General features: G+C 37.9%; 1 protein-coding gene and 1 pseudogene across 1 annotated transcript in view; one reads left to right on the top strand and one right to left on the bottom strand.

Annotated features, from left to right (window-relative positions):
* Nucleotides 1-548: 548 nt before the first annotated feature.
* The window catches only part of LOC122747628, a 41707-nt pseudogene continuing 19593 nt past the window's right edge, over nucleotides 549-22662 (bottom strand).
* Nucleotides 11816-22662, top strand: part of ARHGAP15 (Rho GTPase activating protein 15) — an 880171-nt gene continuing 869324 nt past the window's right edge. The window contains exon 1 of the mRNA XM_043990715.1: nucleotides 11816-11883. The gene's annotated coding sequence lies outside the window, so the exon portion shown is untranslated. The remainder of the gene's footprint in view (nucleotides 11884-22662) is intronic.

Here is a 22662-nt window from a genome sequence, read left to right as displayed (position 1 = left end):
AACTGATTTTTTCTTTAATCATAACATTTCACTTGGCATCTCATATCCTACTGAACCCTAGAACTTGAGTAAGTAATGGCATTCCTTCCAACTCCATTAAGGTAGGAGAAAAGCATTGTGAACTTGTGGAAAATATGTGTCCTTTCTTCTAGTAGAGTATCAGGAGGTTATGGGTGCAAAATAAAGGATATTTCCCACCCAGGGCCAATGTGTTATTTCTTTTTCTTTGACTTCACAAGGAAGAATTCTAGGATAGAAGGGGAAAAAAATCATTGACCAATAATAGCAATGTTAAAAAAAACAAAAGACCATAAAACAAGTAATTTTTTTTTTGTACAACAAAAGGCTACTTTTATTAGGAGAACTAAGGATCTCAGCCTAATAGCAGAAATCAACAATCTGGGGAGGGCACCATCCAGCTTGGAGATTAGTAGGCAAACCTCCTTGATTTGCAAGTGTTGGGAGGCAGGGGGTCATGGAGGGACAAAGGGAGGACTTAAAAATCAGCTCCCAGTCTCCAGCTACTTCCCATATTCTAGAGTCTGCCATTAATGGCAGTGCTCTGTTATGTTCACTACCACTGCCTTCTTCCAGCTGAAGAGAAAGTAGCCTGTTCCAGCTCCTGCTACTACTGCAATGCAGAGGTATATGTTGTAGGTCATAAAGATAAGCATAAGGATGTAGCTGAAGACCACCTGGATGACAAGCAGCACTGTCTGCAGAAGGTGAGGGAAACTCAGCATCTGTTGCTCAGTTTTGTTGTGTGTTTCTATAAGAACGGTTCCATTTGGTCCTGGGACTGGCACAGAGCTGTGACGAATACTGACCTGGCACTTACACAGCAAGATCTCCCGGGCTATCTTGAGGCCTTCATAGAACATGGCTAACAAAAAGATAGCCACAAATGCCCCAGCTATTTCACCAGGTGTACTGATCACTAATCCAGAAAACAGCACTTCCACATACTCATATCCAAATTAGAAGGTCATGAGCATCATGGGCATCATGGGCATCATCATGTGTCCTTCTCCTCCCTCAGCATGACAGCCTGTAGATGAATGATGGTGGGGGGGGGCATATTGCTATTTTCATCCATATGGCTCATTCCATGATGGTGTTCATGGTTATCTTATCAGAAGATTGATTGAAGGTCAAAAATCAGAAGTTTCAGGTTTCAGAATACTGTATGTGGTCACCAACAGTGTTTTAAAAATTATTAGGCTAAATCTTTTTTAGAAATTAATTGCTATGGCTATAGATACCACAGATCTTTGCTGTCTTAAGAGGAAGGGAGAGGAATGGCCAAGCACCAGCCAAAAGAGCCAGGAGCAAGCCAAGAGCAAGAACCAAGACCACAAGTAATTTTTAAAGGGCCTGTCACCAAAACTTTTAGACTAATAAAACTCTAAGAGGCAGCTAAGTGTTACAATGAACAGAGCTTTGAATCCAGAGTCAGGGATTCCTACCTCAAAAATTTATTAGCCCTATGACCCTGTGTAAATCCCTTAACCCTCTAATGTTTCAGTTTCCTAATATATAAAATGAGGATAATAACAGCACCTAGCTCCCAGAGTTATGAGGATCAGATGAAATAATATTTTAAAAATACTTTGCAAACCTAAAAGTTTATTATTATTATTGAATTTTTACTACTTCCTATTCAAACAATGCATTTCCTTTAGAATCTCTTGATTTGATGACTCTAGGTTTACCCCTTCACCCATCCCTCAGGAGGCCCTAAGGGGACAGTGTACACTGGACATTGTTGCTCCCTTTTAGGCATGGAACCTTCTACTACCAAAAGATATGAGGGTTTCCCCCCTTTTTGCCCTATTCAATAACATTTACATTAACTGGATTAGCTTTTAGATCTGTTTAAAGAGAATGTTGGGAAATAGGTCTTCAATCGCTTGAGGTTGTAAGGTAGGAGACCATTCAGTGATATTTAGAATAATTGTCAGTATTGTTTAATAGTCTGTTCTAAGTATGTTATCTTTTTGTGTGTGGGGGGGTGGGGCAATGGGGATTAAGTGACTTGCTCAGGGTCACACAGCTTGTAAGTGTCAAGTGTCTGAGACAGGATTTGAACTCAGGTCCTCCTGAATCCAGGGCTGGTGCTCAACTGTGCCACCTAGCTGCCCCTAAGCATGTTATCTTAAGGCTATGTGAAGGATACAATCTTCCTCTGGTTGAATAGAAAGGCAGCAATGACCTATCAACAAACAGTCAGTCAGCAAGCATTTGTTAAATACTTAGGCTAAGGAGGTAATAACTGTAGAAAACACTTGTGCTATTCAGACTGAAATATGTGGTCTTTTTTTTTTTTTTCAGGCAGAAAGCTCATTCACCATAGTTTAAGCCATGTAGGTTCAGCAAAGCGCTCAGATAAACCTAAGTTTCCACTATGTTACTCTGGGTACCCATGGCTAAATGGAAACTTTATAGACTATGAATGAGTGAATGAATGAATGAATGACTAAAGAATTTATAAAGTTCTGACTGTGCACAAAGTGTTGGAGATACAAATAGAAAAGTATGATAGTCCTTATTCTGAAGGAGATCATATTCCAATTAGAATATGACACGTAGAAGACAACACATATGGGAGGTTTTAGCTGCAAGCCAGAAATAATAGTCCCATGCTCCTTAGTGTACAGCAGCAAAGCGGATGGCAATGCCTCTTCTGTAATGTCATTTCTACTGATAAAATGATTTCTATTTCTAATATTTAATGATTTGATAGGGGCAAGGACTTTGGTGTCAAGAACGTGCTTTTCTGGGCTTTTTGTAGCTAGCTGTGGCAATACCACCTGCAGGAAAGATGCCAGGTAGCATCTCCACTGGGATTGCTTCCCAGGATGATGGCTGAGGACATTAGGCTATACATCTTTCTTTTTTTTTTTTTTTTTTTTTTTAGTGAGGCAATTGGGGTTAAGTGACTTGCCCAGGGTCACACAGCTAGTAAGTGTTAAATGTCTGAGGCCGGATTTGAACTCAGGTACTCCTGACTCCAGGGCCGGTGCTCTATCCACTGCGCCATCTAGCTGCCCCACATCTTTCTATCCGAAAGGATCTTGGATTCAGTGTCCTGGGCTTGGTCTTTCAGAATATGGGGGGAGATGATGGTCAAGGTGGTGATTTGACTTATTTGCAGATTCCCTTAGCTCCCCTTCAGGGTACCCTGGTGCTTCCACTAGACTGGCTGTCATGCCCCATTGGCACTGGTTGGCAGTTGGTATGGATAGCTGGCCCCATCTTTTCAGGAGTTGCTTCCCTATATGATGACTATGAAGGCTAGGTTAGAGGTAGGGCTCCTTAGCCTAACAATTGGACAACAGTTGGTGGTGGTGGTAGTGGTGGTGGAAAATGGTAGGCCTCTTCTTCATAACGATAAGCAGATCTGTTGATTGGGGGAACCACTTCTCAAAGTCTTGTTATTTGCAAGACTTTTGGTTTCAGGGTCCTGGGTTATGTCTATCAGGGTCTGAGTGAAGATGATGGTAAAGGGGGTGGCTTGGCTTGCCTGGCACTTGCTGCCTCCTTTTTCTCCCTCAGGGTACTATGCTAACATCAGTCTTTACCCGACATCAGTTTCAAATTTGCATTTATTTGTATCCCTAGTGCTTAATATAGTGCTCAGTACACAGTGCTTAATAAATGTTTGTTGATTGATTTCAACTTTTCCTTACATTTCAGTAGCTTAATGATCCCCAGAGGTTTCCAACCTGGAAAATACAATAAGATGAATTCTCTCTCCTTACCATTTTCCTTTCTGTACTTTCTGTCAGTTGGTTTTCCCCCTGGCCCATTTATCTGTCATTGACACTCCTCACCTTTCTTCTTCTGTGACTATTTATTAATACAGTGATTCCTCTCAACTCTTCTTCTCTTAGAGTGACAAGACTCATTTTTCTCTAACAGTATAGGGCACATATGATATGTGCCATGGCGCAAAGGGCTAGCCTGGGAGTCAAGAAGTGACAATGGACAAATCACTTAATCTCTCAGTATTTCAGACAATTATCTAAAGACTTAAGTTGCAAAAGAATTGCTGATCAACTTGGACAGAAGAAAATTTCCTCACTAGAAATTCTCTACAGCAAAGAAATCATAGAGTCCAATTGCTACAATATGTGGAAGCTCCTTTTCCTATTAGGTGCCTTAAAAGTTATTCCATATAAAATAGGACTATTTTTAAAATTCCATTCTACTTCTTCACAAATGAAAGTTTATATATTTGCATATGTATATAGATGTTTATATGTTTTAGGGAGCAATTCAGTCCATTTTAAATTAATAAGCATTTGTTAAGCACCTGTTACATGCCAGTCACAGTACAAGGTGCTAGGGATCAGTTATTCATTAGTTTTCAGTCATATCCAACTGTTTATAATTCCATTTGGAATTTTCTTGGCAATGATATTGGAATGGCTTACCATTTCCTTCTCCAGCTTTTTTACAGATGAGGAAACTGAGGCAAACAGGGTGAAGGGACTTACCCAGGGTGACACAGCTAGTAAGTGTCAGAGACCAGATTTGAACTTGGGAAGATGAGTCTTCCTGACTCCAAGCCCAGTACTCTATTCTCTGTGCCAAAGATACAAATTAAACATCTTTGCCTTTGAAGTTTTTATGCTCTAATAAGGATAGCATGGTTATTATTATACAGGCATTATGGGGGTGGAAGCAATTTCATGACAGGAATTTTTGTGTAGTTCAGCAAGTATTTTCAAAAAAAAATGATCTATTGTTTGAAATTGTTAGCAAAGTAGAATTCCAGTAAGAATAGTTCATTTGGGGTCCAATGTTTTTCATTCTGCTTTTCTTCAATGCCTTTTTAACTTCTCAATCATGATGCAAAGAAGAGAAAAAAAAAAAAAACCCTGGCTTATCAATAAGTGCCAAAAGATTCTTTGAGATCACTACAATAAGGCTGAGCTTTTTATTTTTAAATTAACCATGAAATTGGAAGTGTCACCTTCCTGATATTCCTATTCTCCAGTCATTCCTTTCATCAGATCTCACAAATCCTAAAATGATGGAATGCTTGGGAAATGATGGGAAAGAAGAGATTGATCTGTATTTTACTGTCTTAAACTTTTGCCCAAAGGAAAAAAAATATAAATTAGATTCCAAATTAATCTTAAACTGATTAATTTTAATTGGTGCTTCTATGTATGAATTTTATTGATATTTCTTATTTGTATAATACTTTACCTACCTTTTCTAAGTGGCTATATCAAAGCTGAATTATAAAACTTAGTTCAGGTCTACAGGACAAATGGAAAAAAAAAAATTGGAAACAATTGCACAAGAGCCCTAGTCAGATCTTTGATTTCTATTTCAGGACATGCCGGTTCTTCATTCTGACAATCCCCCTTCACCAGTGATCCAAATTCTTCCCTTGTCACCATCCTCCCTTTTTCTTCTAGGGCAATCATGCCACTAAGCATTACCAAAAGCCAAGAAATAATTCATATATTTTCATTTATCTAAATCTAATAGGCATGCAAATGCAAATCACCAAGCAAAGTAGCAATGAAAAGAAATTGGGGAAGGAAGAAGAATTAGGTATACATTGCAATGTCATGTGTATATTTTCAGTTTTGGCTCAATTTGAGCATGCAAATCAAGTGTTCCAGATATCACACAGGGTTTGAGCAATATGCAAAACAGCCTTTTTAAAAAGTAAGTGGTCACTGATGGCACACATCCACTTACACTTTATAGAAAGCTTAGAGGAAGTGAATGAATTCATCGCTCCTATGGTATTTAGTGTAGGTCTGGCATTAACTAACTCTTGGCCTTGGAACAATATTATCTTATTTGGACCATAGAAACTGGATGTGTCCATTTGAAGCAATATAATTCTACTCAGTATCGAAGCCATTACCATTACTGTCATCCTCACCAACCATTACCATCACTAAAAGTAGTTAAATGTTCTTCAGTTCCAAGAACTATGTTGGATGCACTACAATTCATACCCAATACTTTTTTTTACTTTCCGCAGTGGCATCACCACTTTGGTTAGGGCACAGGTATAAAGTAACAAGGGTAGAGGACTGCTAATGAGTGGGGAAAAGAAGAAGTACATGTTAATGCTGAATCTGGAATCATGAAGTAGATAGAGATCCAAAGACTTCCTGGAACTCTTCTGCTTGAGCTGATGGGATCAAAAGCCAAAAGTTATTGGCTTAAACCCAGACTGGTCTCAGCCACAGCAACCACTTCCCATAATTCAAAGGTTGTAGAGGTCTCATTAGTCACCTCATTCCCCAGTGACCTTGGTCTATACCTGGACCAGAACCTAGAGGTTCTGCACATAGAGGGTAGCACTGAATTCCCCTCCAGTAGTTTTGTTTAGTTTTTATGATGAAGAGCATTAATTATTACCCTCCTAGTCCTATAATAAGGTTGATATTGTCTTCCCTCCAAAGGCTAGTCTCCAACTACTCAGTATATCTCTAGTATAGTTGTATTTACATATACATTTTCTCCACCATGAGAACAGAAGTTCCTTGAGAATCAGGGATTATTTCTGCAGCCAGGTGGTATAGTGGATTGAGTGATAGGCCTGGAGTCAGGAAGACCTGAATTCAAATGTAGTCTCGGATGCTTATTAGTTGTGTGACTCTGAGCAAATCATTTAACCTTTGTCTGCCTCAGTTTCTTCAATTGTAAAATAGGCAAAATAATAGCACTTCATAAAGTTTTTGTTGTGGTGGTTTTTTTGTTTTGTTTTGTGAGGCAATTGGGGTCAAGTGATTTGCCCAGGGTCATATAGCTAACAAGTGTCAAGTGTCTGAGGCTGGACCTGAACTCAAGTCCTTCTGAATCCTGGGCAGGCGCTCCATCCACTGCACCACCCAGCTGCCACACTTCATAAAGTTTTTATGAGGATTAAATGAGGTATTTATAAAGCACTTAGCACAGTGTAGGCACATAGAACACTGGCAGATAGTAGGTCTTTAATACCCCACGAGGAGCAATTTGGCTAGGTAGTACAGGGTATAGAGTGCTGACTTGTATCTCGAGAGATCAGAGTTAGGATCCTACCTCAGACATGTAGTAGCAATTTAACCCCAGGCAAGTAATTTAACTTCTTTTAAACTCAGTTTCCTCATAAAATGGAGTGGATATTAGTACCCACCTAGGTGGATTGTTGTGAGGACGAAAAGAGATAATATGTAAAATACTTTGCAAACCTTAAAGGGCTATATAAATGCTAGCTGCTGTCATCATAATCACCACCACCACCATCATCATGCCTTAATTTCTGGTTAAGCCACACCTTTAACTGTGACCTTGGGAGGTCACTACTCCCTGAGTGCCCCAGACAACTCTTCAAGATTGTAAATTGCAGAGCATGTGGAAGTCTTCATTAGTAGAGTTCATTTCCTCAATGAAGTTTCCTATGTTGATGAAATCACAGATTTGTTCTATTATAATAAGATAAAAACAAAATATAATATTTTATGTAATAAAACTATAAAATAAAACCAAAATACCATAAAATACCTTAAACTTTTCTGAAAACTTTACATACATTATTTCCCCCCCCCCTTTTTTTTTGGTTGTTGAGGCAATTGGAGTTAAGTGACTTGCCTAGGGTCACACAGCTAGTTAGTGTTAAGTGTCTGAGGCCAGATTTGAACTCGGGTACTCCTGAATCCAGGGACAGTGCTCTATCCACTGCGCCATCTAGCTGCCCTACCTACGTTATTTCATTTGAGATTTGTATTAACCCAATGGAGTAGGTATTTCAGGAATGATCATTTCATTTTGACAATCGAGGAAACTAAAGTTAACTGACTTGCCATGGTCACAATCTAATGAGTGTTAGTCAGGACTTGTATCTTGTCTCTTGGATTTCCAAACCAGCCCTCTTGCTTCAATGCTATTCCTTTGGCTTTCAAATACTTTTCATTGCATAGATTATTTAGCAGGATCAAAAATTCTCTATGGACCATTGAGATACCATCTACTCCCTCTTGCTAATATAAAGAAAGGTAATCAGAATGAATGAGAAGAACTATACTTTGATAAGAACTAATGATGTGATTTCTTACTATGTAATATCTTATTGTTATTAAATACCATAAGTAAATATTAATTCAACACAGAAATAAAACTATAATTACCAGTCCACAGACATACCCTGTTCTCCCTTAAAGACCCTTCAAATGCACATTTTGAAAATCATTGCTCCCTTAAATATTCATCCTATGATCTCTCTTTCAAGTGATATGTTTGCTTGAATGTGTGCACGCATGAGTATGTCTTCCTCATGTAGGAGGTTTGCCTCTGTGTTATGAAGATGCCCTAATTTATATACCCCAGAGCAGAGGATCTGAACCATTTTTGTGTGTGTCCTGGACCCCTTTGACAGTATAGTAAAGCCTGTGGATCCCTTTCAGAAAAATGTATTTTTAAATGCATAAAATGAAATATAGAGAATTACAAAGGAAATCCTTTATATTGAAGGAAAGATGCAATTTTCCCCCATTCAAGCTCATGGACCATTAGTAATCAATCTGTAAACGCCATGGATCTTAGGTTAAGAACCCCTCCCTAAAGCTTGAAAGTAACCATCTTTTGAAAAGCTCCAATTAGGCAAGTTATTGTTAATTATTCTGATGTATTTCACTGCTAACCTGGGATTTAGAATACTGCAGGATATACCATGGAAGAAATTGAAGGGGAACTATATGGCACACTCTATACTTTCATATGTGCCTTTTGAGGCTACCCTATAAATTCTGATGGACCTAACAGAGGTTCTGAGGGATTTAGATATAATTGGACTTTGGTAGAGATTTTGGTTCTAGCATTTGATAAAGCCAAAGGGAAAGGACATTAAAATAGTTTACACAGATAAAACCACATTTGATTATACATGATACCTGTCTTTAAGTACTTGATAGGCTGTCATGTGGAAATGTACCACACTTTCTCTCTTTGGCTTCTGAGGCCAGTAAAAGGAGCAATGGATGGAAATTAACAAGAGCTAAAATTAAGTTTAATGTAATATTTTGTTAAAATCCTTTGAATAATCAGAGTTTTACAAGAGTTAAAAAGACTACATAAGGGTTTATGGGCTGCCCCCTCTCCCCCCACATGACCCTGGCATTAGAGGCCTTCAAGCCAAGATTGGATGACCAACTCTTCATTTGAGTGACATCCATCTTGTCAAGATTGGTGAGTGCTTCCTGTGTCATGCTATATCTAAAAGAGCTCCAGACATGTTTCCCTTTACTCTCTACCATCTTTGTGCCAGCTACCTTGCTTTTCTTCATAACAGTACACTACTCAGTGACTTCACTAATGATCCCTGTAAATTGCCAAACCAAAATACAGTGGTGGGAACAATATGTAAACTCCTCCCTCTATGCAATTTTGTCCCCCCAAAGGTGACAAAGCTGTGGTGGCATATAATTGGCCCAACAGGCAAAGGTTTAAGTTACTTTTTCCTTGACACAGCTTCCTAGTAGCCTATGGTCATACTGAAGTAACTTCCTAGTTAGATAATGGGATACAAAGACCTACCCATGTGTTGGTGGAGCCCTTCTGACCTAGTGGAGAGACTTATAGTCCCGAGATTTCACAAGTCATCATACTCTGCTGGACTGACCAGAACTCTCAAATCCCTCTTAAATTTACTTTGTGACTCGACTGATTCATTCCATGAAGGACACAAGCAGATCTTATACAGAATGTTTTGGTGATACAACAGTTACAAGTGGTTCTAAAAGACTTAGGAACAAGTGAATGATTTTCTGGGTTTACCCCCTTCTTTTTCCAAAGCAAGTCCAAGCACTCCCCCTATACTTCCAAGAGTAGGGAACCATCTATACAGGCTCTAGTCATGTCAGTCCTTCATCTGGCACTTGTGGTACCTGGAAAACACATGGTCTTGTTAGAAACACAGCTAACTACTCTTCATGTTGCACAGCTCTAGTGTTGGTAGCTTGAGTGTCAGCAGCCCAAGTGTTGGCAGCCCTGGTGTTGCTAGCAGGTCACTGTTCAAAAACTCCAAGCAGGCAGCAATTGGTGAGTGAAGGCTTTATTCATCTTCATGAAGATGGGCACTCTTCTGAATGTGCTGGAGAGTGCACTGAAGTGAGATCCCTCACCTCTATTTATACCCCTCAAGGGGTCCCCTCCAATCAATCACATTAAGGCCTTTTGATACTATTCATTTTCATTCCAGTTATTCCAGTTATTCCAGTTGCTGTTTATACAGAATAACAGTAACAGCCTAAGAACCCATCAAGTGATAATAGTTAAGAAATCAGATTTCACAAACTACGATAACAGGCCTTAACCTATTCTGGGCATGTGTGGGCTCCCCCTCAGAACAATACCGTGTTAACATACATAATTCTTCAAGAAAGAAAACCTTTCTTGGGGTTTGACCAATCAGATTGCGGCCTTAGGCCCCAACCCTATGCTGGAGTAAGAATGTCCCCATTCCCCACTAAACAGTGCTTGTGTAAACAAAACTTTTCAAAACAAAACTCAAGTCAGGGCTTGAGCTCCGAGTCACATGGGGATCACTACGGGCACCTCAAAGTGAACTCCCAGCCCAACTCCCACAAAACTCAGGCCCTTCTTCAGGTCCTACTCGGGCCCAAGGCCCAGGAGCCTCAGCTCTGAAGTCTCCTGTGCCGAGTGGCCACCCGCTGGGAGGTTGGGGGTGGGGGGGACACAAAGCTGTTCGGCCTGAAACTGGACTCACTCTCTGCCTTTAGGGCTCTGAGAAGAGTCCAAATATAGTCTTTTCTCTCAGTCTCATAAGCTAAAAGTCACTCAGGAGACTTTTAGTGTGCACAATAGTAAGAACTACACTGTGAACAAATGTTCAGGCCTACAGGGCTTTGTAAAGGACTGACTTTGGAGTCAGGGGATAAGATCTAGGTTCACATCCTGTCTCTTTCCCCTAGATTACAGAGTTAGAGCTAGAAGGGATCTTGGAGGCCATTTGGCCCAATTTGATTTTACAGATGAGAAAACTGAGGTTAATGACTTGCCCAAGTCACATAACGTCAGATGCAGGTAGAATCTTAATGCTAGCACTTAATGTATGTAGAATCTTAGGCAGGACATTTCAACCCCCTGGATCTCAGTTTCTTCATCTACAAAATAGGAATTGTAGGACATCCATTAATGCACCTTCTAGCTCCAAATTCACATATTGTTTCCTACACTTCTCTTGGATATGCTCCCACTCTCAGGCTGAAGTTCTAGGTATACTCAATTCCCTTTTGTATAAAACTCATTAACTAGAGTATTAATTTCATAAGAGTTAATTCCAAGGGCCCAAATATCAGAGTCAGATGACTCCAACTATCAGCAACTTGATAGCACACTGATTCCCAGGACGATTCTGCTGATATTTCTTCTAAATGTCTTCATCAACAATATTGTGCAAAAATGATTATCCTTTTTCTTTAGCACTTGCTAGAATACAGAGAAAAGGGAAGTTTCTTAAGGGTTTAGGAGCCCTGCTTGCTCCACCCCCACTTGCTTCCTAACCACACACCTACCTTCTTAAATCAGAGAGGCAAAAAAAAAAATCTACATAGATACGTAGTGTTTGAAAATGAATAATGACAACTCTACAATAATTGGTATTGTTGACTATACAAGGTAATTTCTTAGATTCGGGTAATGAAGTGACGTTTGAACTGTATCTTCACAGGAAGTGGTTTCATTTAAATGTTAGTGGGTTTTTTTTTCTACTGCCCTAAAATTAAGAAGCATTCACATAGCCCCCCCCCTTTTGACATGTGACTTTACTCTTTTCCGTTTTTGTTGAAAGAGTTATTAACTGTTACAAGTTGATGGCAGTTTCAATAACAAGGAGTCGCTGGTAAGAAGGTAGGAAAGTTTTGACTTTATCTTGCTCTGAGAAATGTTATCACTTAAAGAAAAAGAACAGATTATGATAGCTGCAATTATATATTTTTGTAGAAAGTACTTTAACCTGTGATCATAATAGCACATTTTCTTTTGTGTGGAAAAGCATATCCTGTAATCTTTGTTTCTATCAAACTTCATGCAGTAATACTCATCAGTGGAGATCAGAATACTGTAATTTTTATGATGGCATAAGATGTAGTTTATTTTTAAAATATATGCATATACATATATGCATACATTCTTGACCATAAGCAGGGTCATAGCATGTTTAATTGTTTCATTGAAAATATGTACTCTTCAGTCTAGCTAATGGTATTGGGGGAGAATCATGTAGGAAAAATTATATCTGGATTATATTGAGTGAATGGCATCGAGTACATGCATAATATACTAACAAGGCCAGCATTAGAGAAAATGATTAAGAAAAAATTGTTTTTTTTAGTGTGAACCCTTCATCATATAAAGCAACAAAGGGGAACCACTGATCTTCCATCCAATAATTGGTCCTATATATTTTTCAGATAAAAGATAAACGTATAGGTTTCTAGTTTATATACAAACTTTTCAGTGAAAAATGTTAGTAACTATAGAATCCATAATAAGTGGGTGAATTAAGAGGGGTTGCAGGAACAAGGAGCAAATTATAGACATACTTCAACTACATCACATGGTTGACTTTCTAAGCTTTAAAAAAGCCCTTTCTAAACCTTAAAGTGCAATATTAATGTTATTTCTGTATATTCTGTAATTTGACTCGAAGTTTTTTTCCAGATGCTTGGAACACAGATACAAAGGGTGATTGTTAAAGCATAAACTGATTGGAAAAAATCTATTTGAATCATGGTTCTTTTTTTAAAGGAAGTGTTTTGAGTGATAAAATAATGTGGGGAAGTTGTTTTGTATTTTGGCACAATGTTAAAGGCAAGCTCAGAACTAAAACAATAACGGCAAAACATGGGCCAAGCTTAAAATTATGAGCAGGTCAAATTTTTATAAAAGTCTAAATTATGTTTTCATTATGGTTACTGAGATGAAATTTAATAGGGATAAATGTAAAGACTTACCTGTGGGTTCAAAAAATTACTTTACACACAAAAGAAAGGAATACATACTAATTTTCTGATAATGATCAGTAGATTTCAATAGATTTCATGCAACCTTAATATGAGTCCACAGTGTGAAATGGAAGACAAAAAAAAAAGTATAATAAGATCCTGAGGTACAGAAAGAAAAGTTTCAGGAATAAGTAAGCAGTGGTCCCACTATATTCTGACTTGATTAGTTCATAGCTAGATTTTGTGTTCAGTTCTTGGTACATTTTAGGAAGGATATTTTTAAGTTGAAAAGATAACTAGGAAGGTGTTGAGTACATGCCTAATGAAGATTGTATCTAATCTTTTTTCTTGTGGTCACATGGCTTGGCAGTTCTTACCAGAGGTAATTCAAGCAAAGGTTTTATGATTTATTGAATATGTTGTATCTTTTTCAGCACCTGTTTGGACTAGAGAGCCAACAAATTCCTTTTCAACTCTAAAATGTGACATTTACTGAAATTATTATATTTGTTTATGTGGCTATCCCTGGGGTTAAAGCCCATAGATCAATTATTTTGTAGATTGTCTACAGAATAAGTATATGGTCTATATAGAACATAATTTTCCTTTCTCTTAATCTCATATTGGTTAGTACTGTATGGATGCTTGCTAAGACATTGCTCAATTTGAGGAAAAGTCTAAAATTATAAGATCTGTTCTATAGTAGAATGCCATGCTATCAATACCCATGTTAGCCATTTGTTGAGTAAAATAATTGTGAAAAAATATCAATTATATCTTGGTGCATTATGCATTTCACATTGTTAGTTAGACAAGTGTTAGAAGGCATTGACAACACAATCATTTTGTATTTGGTATCATCTCTCAATTTAACTACATTTCTGCCATTTTAGAAACAATCCAATTGTACCTTTGCTATTTCATTTTTACAACAATAAGGATCAAAGGGAATAAAAGTCTAAAAACAGGTATAATCCAGATAATTATATTTGTTTTGCTAACACATTTGCTTTGTGCTGTTTGTTTTTCATGACATAGTAAAGTAGAGAAGTGGCAGATAAAGTAGTAGATTAAGGACTGGCCTGAGAGTTAGAATGACCTGCCTCTGCCACCTTCTGGGCATATGATCCTGGGAACTCACTTCAGTATCCCAGGTAATGCTCCAAGAGTTTAAGTTGTACTGTAGGGACCAATTTTTAATTGGGGAGTGTTAGCTAGATGGCTCGCCACAGTATAGGGGTGCTCCGTATATACAATTTTGGTTCTCACAGGGGAAAGGAAGGAGACCAGCAGCCTCCCTCAAAACAGAGCAGGATTTATTTAACAAGAACGAACTTAAAAAAAACAAAACACAAACAGGATCAGTAGGATCAAGGGAAAGGAAATAAAATGGGGAAAAGGGAAATTATACAACCTGTACACCACCACCACCACCCAGCAATCAGCTCAGAACATTCAACAGCATCCTGTCGCCTTCCAGCTTCAAACTAGAATGGCGAATCTCCTCCCTTCTTCCCAACAGACCCCAGGCTGACCACACACAGTCCCCAGCTGGCCACTCTGATAGTCACATGACTGCCCTCACTAGGCTTCCAATCATTATAATTTTTCCAGGCCCATGTAGGCGTCAGCAAGTGTTGATGACATGAGGTGTCAGTGCCATGGTGACAGCTACAACCAGTGGGTGGAGCACCTTGCCATTTGCGGAGCCCCAGAGGCTAGTGTACCTGCTGAAGTTTTTTTTTTTTTTTTAATTCAAGCCAAAAGATGGGGTCATAAAAACCTCAAATAACAATTCTTTACAGTTGTAGAACAGGTGCTGATTTTCATTGACAGAAGGAGTTCCCTCACTGATGGGATAGTATCCCACAGGTACAATTTAATTAAAATAAAATTAAGTGAAATTAATAAATATCCACACAAACATTCACATCAATAATTTTTTGGGCACAACATGGACAGTAAGGATGTAAGTTCATAAGAAGTTTTTTGAGGTATATGACTACCCTTCCCCTAGTGTTGTGTATGTGATCCTGGGTTGCCAATACAATGAAGTGTAAACTGAGAGTTCTACAAAATTGGAAGGCTTCTAATAATAAGAAACAATGGTTTTTCATCCCAAAGCTAGCCTAGGTAAATTTGGAGACTCATCATTAGAAACTTGACCATCAGGTGATTTTTAGACAAGCCTAGAAGCTCAATAAGGAGAAAGCACATATAGTGGAAGATTCCTGAATATCCAGTCAGAGAACAGAGGTTCAGATTCTATCCCTGGTTATTACTACCCGTGGGACTTTGGGCAAGTGACTTAACTTCTCTGGACCTAACTTTCCTCATGTGTAAAATGAGGGATTTGGACTCAATGTCCCTTCCAATGTTAGAGCTATGATCCAGTGACATAGAGAGGTCTCAATTTTATGGAAGTAGATGGAATATCCAGGACAATGATATCATGTATCACTTCAAATTACATAATTTATTTGAAAATTGGATTTTGGGTGGGGGTGGGGAATGATGTTACTTAAAGCTACTTTTAAAATGAAGACAAATAATTTTATGATTAATGCATAAAATTGAAAATATGTAAAATAGTGTGAATAAATTGAGGACAACCAGTAGAAATTTAAGACTTCCTTGACCCTTTTTTTTTTAGCATAATTATGTGAAATTAGGCTGGGAATCCAGGATAATATATTGTATTTACTTAGATCATAGGAAGGGAAGAGCATAGAGTTAGAACTGGAAAGAATCTCAGAGGATATTTATTCCAAATGCCTTATTTTACAGATAAAGAAAGTGAGGCCCATTGAGATTAAGTGATTTGCCCAAGGTCACACAGGTACATCAGAGGTGAGATTTTAAAATAGGTCCTTTGATTCACAAGCCAAATTTCCAGAGGGTAAAATAAGTTAACATATGTAAAGCACTTTGCAAACTTTTAAGTATTAGTTTTTATTACTATTGCTATCACCCTGCTATTCCAATGTTGTTGTTATTTAACCATTTTCAGTCATGTCCAGGTCCTCATGACCCTATTTGGGTTTTGCTTGGCAAAGATACTGGAGTTGTTTGCCATTTTCTTGTCCAGTTCATTATACAGATGAGGAAACTGAGGCAAATGGGGTCAAGTGACTTGCTCAGGGTTACATAGCTAGCAAGTGCCTGAGGCTGGATTTGAACTTGGGTCTCCCTGACTCCTGGCCTTCTATCCACTGCATCTTCTAGCTACCTGTTCCCATTAGAAAGAATTATTGGAATGCCAGAACTACCAAGAAAATGAAAATGTATACAAAAACTTTGATCAATACAATTAAGAACCATCCACATTGTAATTACAGAATCTCATACTTAGAATGTACCTTTGAGGCCAATTACTAAACTTCTCAACCAAAATTGACAAAAAGCTGTTCAATTCTTCTTGAACACATCACATAGAAGCAGTTAGGTGGCACAGTGGATGGAGTGCTGGACCTGGGGTCAGGAAGACCTGAGCTCTCATTTGGTCTCAGACGTTAACCGTGTGACCCTGGGCAAGTCACTTAGCTTGTTTGCCTCAGTTTCCTCAACTATAAAAGGGATAATAATAACACCTACCTCTCAGTGTTGTTGTAAGGATAAAATGAAATATTTGTAAAAGGACCTTGCACAGAGCCTAACACACAGTAAGAGCTTAATAAATGCTTGTTTCCTTCCTTCCAGTGACAGGGAACTGATGTATGAGATAACCCATTCCATTTTAGGACAGGTCTAATAGTTAGACTTAACTTCCATATATTGGATAGAAATTGTCTTCTATCTAATTTTCGGTTTTTTTTCTTTTTTCTTTTTCTTTTTTTTTTTTTTTTGCGGGGCAATGAGGGTTAAGTGACTTGCCCAGGGTCACACAGCTATTAAGTGTCAAGTGTCTGAGGCCAGATTTGAACTCAGGTCCTCCTGAATCCAGGGCCAGTGTTTTATCCACAGTGCCACCTAGCTGCCCCTTTCTATCTAATTTTCACCACTTTGTGATACTTCTTTCTTAATGAAACACATGATCTTTAAAGAATGTTATCATGGCTTACTCCCACACCTCTCTACCCATGAGTACCATCCAAACTTTTCTCTTCTCTGTATGAAATAGATTCATTTACTTTAACCATTCCTCATTTGACATGGTTTTGAGTTCTGTTGCCATCCTGGCCATACTCTTTTTTATATATGTATACATAAAAAATTTTCAGTGTTCCTTTTAAAATGAGATGCCCAAAACAGAACAAAATATTCCAGATGTAGTCTGACCAGCATATAATGTATATTAAAACCTTACATTACCTTTTTTTGGCAACTATGTCACATTCATTTTGATTCATATTAAGCTTGGGGCCAACTAAAACTCTTAAAATATTCAGATAAATTGCTGTCAAGCCTTATTTCCTCTATCCTTTTTTTGTGCAATGAAGTACTTTAACATAAGTGTAGGGCGATACATTTGTACCTATCACATTTCATCTTCCTACCATCAGTCCGTTGTTATAGTGGATATAAATCTTCTTTGGATACTGATCCTTCCATCCATACTATTCCTTACACATCCTTATTTTACCTTAGATGAAAATTTGAAAAGCCAGTCTCTATGTCTTTATCTGTGTCTGAAAAAAATACCTGCCACTTACTACACAAGGCCAAGAATTTCAGGTTTTTAAAGGACTGCTTGAATGAAAAGATTTGGCAGAAGTCGATATGGCACTCAACTAATACCTTGCAGAATGTATACATAATACATATACTTCCAGGTATGACAGACAGTGTGGGGGAGTAAAAAAAAATGAATTGGATCCAGTCAGGTGAACTGAATTCTAATCCTAGTATTTCTGTGACCAACCCACTTTAATGTCTCTGTGCCTCATTTTCTTTACCTTTAAACTGAGGGCATTAGATTGGTTGGTCTCGAAGGTTTCAGGCTCTAAAATTCTATGACTTTTTTGGGGGGGATGGGGGCCAATGAGGGTTAAGTGACTTTCCCAGGGTCACACAGGTAATAAGTGTCAAGTATCTGAGGCTGGATTTGAATCCAGGTCCTCCTGAATCCAGGACCTGTGCTTTATCTACTGTGCCAACTACCTACCCCCAATTCTATGACTTTTGATTTTTATGTTAATGGGAAAGTACCACATGACTACAACATCTTATTGTTGAACTTAGGGCCAGCTCTAAGCAGAAGTCTGAGATGGGAGTGTTTTCATTTTGTTTTGCTTTCTTCTCTATTTGTTGTTTTCCCTCCTGTTTATGTGCCCCATCATTAGGTCTAGACCTTCTTGGCTTGGAGCACCAGAATATACACTGGATGTCTAGTTAAGTATGTCAGTACCATATTCTTCCCATCTGTATCCCACCTTTTAGGAACTTACTTGTCATATATTTGTTAATTTAGACTCTGTGACTTCCCATACTTTCTAGGTGACCACTTTATATTGTTACTAATTAATCTTTGCTTATGTGCTAAGGGCAGGGAGGTTAAAGAAAATCTTCCTTTCCCCCTGGACACACCTTCCCCAGTGCCAAACCCTGCTAAAACAAAACAAAAGGACCAACAGGGTCTGCTCTTTCCCCTGTGGTAGCATTTTAACAATAACTTTTTTTGTTGTTGTTGAGGCAATTGGGGTTAAGTGACTTGCCCAAGGTCACACAGCTAATAAGTGTCAAGCGTCTGAGGCCGGATTTGAACTCAGGTCCTCCTGAATCCAGGGCTAATGCTTTATCCACTGTGCCACCTAGCTGCCCCTTAATAATAACTTTCTGAAGATAACTCCTTTGTTGTCTAATCAAAAGACACAATAATAACACTGAGGATCTCAGGAAAATCAAGAAGGGAGACTAGTGTCATGGCAGGTCAGGAGGGGTAGATATTTTGGGACAATTTTGTCTTCGTGGTGCTTCTCAGTACTACAGGTATCTACAAGTGCAACCAAGGAAGCTCAATGGATAGAGTGTTGGGCCTAGAGTCAAGAACAGCTATTTTCAAATTTGGCCTCTGATACTTCTTAGCTGTGTGACCCTAGGCAAGTCACTTAACTATGTTTGCCTCAGTTTCCTCATCTGTAAAATTATCTGGAGAAGGTAATGACAAACCACTCCAGTGTCTTTGCCAAGAAAATCCCAAATGGAGTCACAAAGAGTCAGACAAGACTCAACAACAACAACAACAACAACAAAATTTGACCCTGGGCACTTAACCTCTATTTGCCTCAGTTTCCTCAACTGTAAAATGGAAACAATAATATCATCTACCTCCCAGGGTTGTTGTAAGGATCAAAATAGATAATATTTGTAAAGCACTTTGCAGACCTTAATGTGGTATGTAAATGCTAGCTTACTACTTCTACTACAACTATGACTCCTATCACTACTACCACATTACTACAATTGTTATTCCTACTCCTACTACAACTACTACTTGCCAGTGCTGGACATAAAAAAAAGGCAAAAGACAGCATCTTCCCTCAAGGAGTTTCTACTCTCATGGGAGAGACAACATGCAAACAAATATATACAAAGCAAGCTATAGACAGAATAAATAGGAAAAAATGAAAAGAATGAAAAAACTGAAATTTGTGGGATTAACTAAGGTTCTTGTAGAGGGTGGAATTTTAGGTGATATTTAAAGGGAGCCAGGGACATCAATAGTTGGAGTAAAGCAGGGCTTCTTAAACTTTTGCCACTTGCAGTCCCATTTTGGCCAAGACATTTTTATGCAACCCTGGGTATATAGGTATGTAAAAAAGATATACATAACCATTTACTGTTACCAATTTTTGCCCAACCCCCACATTCAGTTCTGTGACCCCATATGCGGTCAAGACCCACAGTTTAAGAAGCTAGGGAGTAAAGGAGGGAGAGCAATCCAGGTATGAGGGACAGCCAAAGAAAATTCCCTGGTTGTGAAGAGGCCAGCATCACTGGATCAAAGAATCCATATATGTTGAGGGATTTAGGTGTAAAAAGACTAGAAAGGTAGGAGGGGGCTTGGTTATAAAGATCTTTAAATACCAAAAAGAGCATTTTGTATTTTTTTTTCCTGGAGGCTATATCAAGCCACTGGAGCTTACTGTGAAGGGTGTGGAGGGAAACGTGATCAGACTTTTGTTTTAGGCAAATCATTTTAGTGGTTGAATGTGGATTGGAGTGGGGAGATTCTTGAGGCAGGCAAACCCAACAGCAGGCTAGAGCAATAATCCAGTAGTAAGATGATGAGGGTCTGCACTAGGGAAATAGTAGTGTCAGTTAAAAAAAAAGAGGGGGGGTTAATTTGAGAAATGTTGCAAAAAGTGAAATCAACAGGCCTTGGGAACAGCTTGGATATGGAGAATAAGAGATAGTGAGGGATCCTGGATGACTCTTAGGTTGTGAGTTTGAGAGACTAGGAGGATGGTGTTGCTCTCTATAATAACAGGAAAGGTAGGAGGGAAGGAGGGTTTAGAGGGAAAGATAATGAGGTCTGTTTAGCATGTATTGAGTTTAAGATGTCTATTGGACATCCAGTTGTAGGTTGTCTGAAAGGCAGTTGGAGATGTAAGACTGGAGGTCAGCAGAGAGACTGGGGCAAGAAAGGTAGATTTGAGAATCATCAGAAGAAAGATGGTAATCAAATCTGTGGGAATGGATGGAGAAGATGTTCCAGTACAGAATCCTGAAGGACATCTATGCTTAGAATGTGTGATATGGAGGAAGACCCAACAAAGGAGACAGAGAAGAAGCAGTCAGGTAGGTGGGAGAAAAAACAGGATAGAGTGGCATCCTGAAAACATAGAAGAATCAAGGAGAAGAGCATGATCAATAATGTCAAAGAATGCAGAGAGGTCAAGGAGAATGAGAAGTAGAATTACTGTGTTCACTTCCTTTGTACTCTTTTTCTAAATGCCATGAGAATGAGTTACATTGCTCAAGGCTTCCAGAGAGAATCTGAATATTCTCTACAGTAATTGGGCATCTACTATGCCCAATAAATATTTTTAAATTGTGTTATTAATGTCTTGTTTTTACATCACAGTCATTTCTGGATAAAACCCAACTCAAAATGAACCATCTCTCATAACAAAGAAAAATAGCTATATCAAATCAACAACAATAAATACATCTGGTGGTGCAGACAACATTTTAGTCCCCTGCTCTCTACCAGAAGTAAGGCAATATTTCCTTAATTCTTCTCCAGAAACAATATTGGTCATTACAGTCACTTGGCATTTGTGATCATTTTATCATTCTTTTTGTTTGCATTATTGGGATCATTGTATATATTGTTCTTGTGCCACTGTTTACTTCATTCTCTATGAGTTTATGAGAGACTTCTAGTTGTTTCACTCAATTCCTCATATTTACCATTTTTATGGCGCAATAAGATTCTATTACAGTAACCTACCACAATGATTGGCACATTCTTTGCTTCCGGTTCTTTTTCAACCACAATGATATTTTGGCATCTATTGGGCCTTTTCTTTTTGTTTTCAGCTTTTTCTGGACTTTTGAGTAGTGGGATCTCTGTAGCAAAGGGTCTAAACAGTATAGTGATTTTTCTTACAAAATAACAAATTGTTTTTCAGCTTGGTTTGATCAATGTGTAGCTCTACAAATGGTATATTAATTTGCCTTTCTTTCTGTAAGCCCTCTAATAGTGACCATTTCCATTTTTTTTTGCCATTTTTGACAATTGACTAGGTATGAAATGAAACTTTAAAAGTACTTTAATTTGCATCTTTTATTTTTAGTGATTAAAAGAAACCTTTCATATATTTCATAGTTGTTTGCAATTCTTCTGAAAGATACAATCTTAAATAATTCAATTTGGGGAGAGGGGGGAATGATTCAGTCATAAGTAAGAGATAGTTTCCCCATTTAATATGAGGATCTAAGATCTTTATCTCTTGTTTTCTTAGTTTGGGTATTTGTATAGATACTTATCAATTTCCTTTGAAATTTCCATTTTGTTGGTATATAATTCTATTGTCATTTCTCATCAATCTTAAGATTTTTTTCTCTTTTGTGAATACACCTTGCTCATCTTTCATTTTTGACAATTTGATTTTCATCTTCCTTTTTTTTTTTGATCAGCTTAATTAATGGTTAATCAGTGTTATTAGTCATTGTTAATCAAAAAGTCTACAATCTTTTTAAGTTTTTCTATTTTCCCTTTGGCAATGTTTCTCTTTTTGTCCAGTTTTCCCAGCAGTTAATGAGTTTTTGTTTATCATATACTAGATTACTATCATTACTGATCTGCCTCTCTATTTCTTAGCCAGAACCAGATTATTTTGATAATTACCACTTTAAAATACATTTTGAAATCTGTACTTCTAGACTACCTTCTTTCACATTTTTTCACATTTTGATTCCCTTGATATCCTTGAGCTTTTGTTCTTCCAGATGAATTGTTATTATTGTTTGTAGATCTATAAAATTTTTTTTGATACTTTGCTATAGCATTAAATAAATAAATTAGCTTAGATAGGAGTGACATTTTATATTGGCTCGGCCTACCTGTGAGCAATTAATATTTTACCAGTTGTTTAGATTTGACTTTATTTGCATTAAGAGTGTTTTATAATTCTGGTCATATAGTTCCTGGGTTTGTTTTGGCAGGTGTACTCCCAAATATTTTATAATTGTCTACAATTATTTTACATAAAATTTCTGTCTCCATCTGTTGCTA

Source organism: Dromiciops gliroides, chromosome 3, assembly GCF_019393635.1.
Source record: "Dromiciops gliroides isolate mDroGli1 chromosome 3, mDroGli1.pri, whole genome shotgun sequence".
Classification (NCBI taxonomy): domain Eukaryota; kingdom Metazoa; phylum Chordata; class Mammalia; order Microbiotheria; family Microbiotheriidae; genus Dromiciops; species Dromiciops gliroides.
The sequence above is the reverse complement of the archived record's forward strand: the minus strand, read 5'-3'. Positions and strand labels throughout refer to the sequence as shown.